This window comes from Austrofundulus limnaeus, unplaced genomic scaffold (genome assembly GCF_001266775.1).
Source record: "Austrofundulus limnaeus strain Quisiro unplaced genomic scaffold, Austrofundulus_limnaeus-1.0 Scaffold259, whole genome shotgun sequence".
Lineage (NCBI taxonomy): Eukaryota > Metazoa > Chordata > Actinopteri > Cyprinodontiformes > Rivulidae > Austrofundulus > Austrofundulus limnaeus.
In genome coordinates this window covers 839644-842198 of record NW_013952661.1, presented here as the reverse complement: position 1 = coordinate 842198, position 2555 = coordinate 839644, and positions in this window count along the sequence as shown.

The window sequence follows — 2555 nt, the reverse complement described above, 5'->3', positions numbered from 1 at the left end:
TTTCTTTTCTTTCCTTTTCTTTCTTTTCTTTTCTTTCTTTCCTTTCCTTTTCTTTCTTTTCTTTTCTTTCCTTTCTTTTCTTTCCTCTTCTTTCTTTCCTTTCCTTTTCTTTCTTTTCTTTTCTTTCCTTTCTTTTCTTTCCTCTTCTTTCTTTCCTTTCCTTTCTTTCTTTCCTTTCCTTTCCTTCTCTTGATGAAATTATTTAATGAACTGGCTCAGAGGCTCCTCAGAGCTGAAGCAGAACCACTGACACATCTGGACATCTGTCCTCCATCTGCCTGAGTCCCTCCTGCAGAACCGAGGAGGTCCGGCCCGGTGGGTCGCAGTCAGCGGATCAGAACCAGAGACTCGTCGAAGCCATGAGGGGTCCAGTTCAGCTGACAGAACCGAACCCTCTGCAGAAAACTGAACCAACACCTGTCAATCACCTCTGAGTGGGAGGAGCTACTGTCAAACAGGAGACATCATGAAGACCAGGACCACAGACCAGGACCACAGTCCAGGACCACAGACCAGGACCACAGTCCAGGATCACAGTCCAGGATCACAGACCAGGATCACAGTCCAGGACCACAGACCAGGATCACAGACCAGGACCACAGACCAGGACCACAGTCCAGGACCACAGACCAGGACCACAGACCAGGATCACAGACCAGGATCACAGACCAGGACCACAGTCCAGGATCACAGACCAGGATCACAGTCCAAGACCACAGACCAGGATCACAGACCAGGATCACAGACCAGGACCACAGACCAGGATCACAGACCAGGACCACAGACCAGGACCACAGACCAGGATCACAGTCCAAGACCACAGACCAGGATCACAGACCAGGANAGATGTAAACACACAGATGTAAACAGTCCGTGCACAGATGTAAACAGTCCGTGTACAGATGTAAACAGTACGTGTACAGATGTAAACAGTAAGTGTACAGATGTAAACACACAGATGTAAACAGTCCGTGCACAGACTGTGCTGTAAGCTCAGACAGATGCAGGACCACTGTGGAAACAGCACTTGTTTTGTTCTGACCTGTAATTTGTTGTTTTTCAGACACTATGAGGATTAAAAGGGATGAAGTGACTCTGGTGAGTGCGCTCCACCAGCTTCATCACATTCAGCTGCAGAAAAGTTCCATCTAACATTTCAACAAGCATCTGATGTTGATTTAAACTAAAGTGTAAGAAGAAATATTTTTATTAATGTGCGTGTCTTTCTGAACATAACCATCTGTGATTATTCCTGTAAATGAAGTTAGAGCTGATGAGTGAACGATTCCACAGCAGAGAGACTTCTTCTACCCAAACAGTCCAGCACCAGGTGATCAAAGCTGCAAAATAATTAAATTAGTTTAAAAGACATGTAAGTGTTTTAGAATGCTACGATCCAAACTATGAAATCAAAATGTTGTAAAACAGAACAAAGTGAAGTTCTGAGGATCATGATTCAGGACTGAACTAGTTTCCTGATCTGTGCTCAGAAAGTGGGCGTGGTCTGGCCCCACTGAGCAGAGATCAAAGAGAAACAAGTCGAATAGAAACTTGTTTACATCACTTTATGTTGTTGTTGTTGTTTATGTGAAGTTAACGCCTCGTATGGAGGGTCTGTGTTGTAAAAGCTTGGACCTCCTGGTGAACCTTCAGGTCTCTCTGCTTCAAACTGGACTCAGATGTTTCAGACGTGTCCGAGGCTGAAACATAAAAATATCCAGGTGCATCATGGGAACTGAGGAGCCAGCTTGTTTTAGAGCTCGACCCACATACTGCAGAGGAAACTGGGATATCCTGCTGCACCCTGTCCTCTCAGCTGAACCCAGCCTGGACTTCTGAGTCTGGGTCGCACAGAATCTCCATCTGTCCTTGACCTCCTTCTCTCCACGTGGATTCTGCTCCGACCGGTTCCTCAGCCCGGCTGCACGGTCCCACTCACCTGTGACATCACACACTCCCTTTGTTTCAGCTCCTTCTTTCACCTAATGTTTCGTCTGGTCACTTCTCCTGCTCTGCTAACCAGAACCAGAACCAGAACCAGAACCAGAACCAGAACCAGAGCCAGAACCAGAACCAGAACCAGAACCAGAACCAGAGCAGAAGACAGACCTTTACCCAGAATGCAGTGCAGCAACCAGCTCCTGGCAGTGTGTGTGTTTAATAAATGAAATGTATTTATTGTTAATAGATGATGTGGGTGTGTTTGCCCTCAGCGTGGTCTGACAGGTGTTTGTAAATCTCTTTATTCTGATGGTTTATTTTTATTCTGCAGCTGTTAACGTTTTATAAAAGACTGGAACTTAAAACAACAGAAGATAAAAGTAAAAATGATTGAATAAGTTTAGGTTTGATGAACAGAAAGAAGCAGAGCGTTGTGTCGCTGCAGGACAATGTTCCACAGATTAAAGGGATGAGGCTGGATTAACAGATGAAATTACAGGAAGCAGATTAACGAGGAGGCGCTTCTTTTCTTTTCTTTCTTTTCTTTTCTTTTCTTTTCTTTCTTTTCTTTTCTTTCTTTCCTTTTCTTTTTTTCTTTCCTTTCCTTTTCTTTC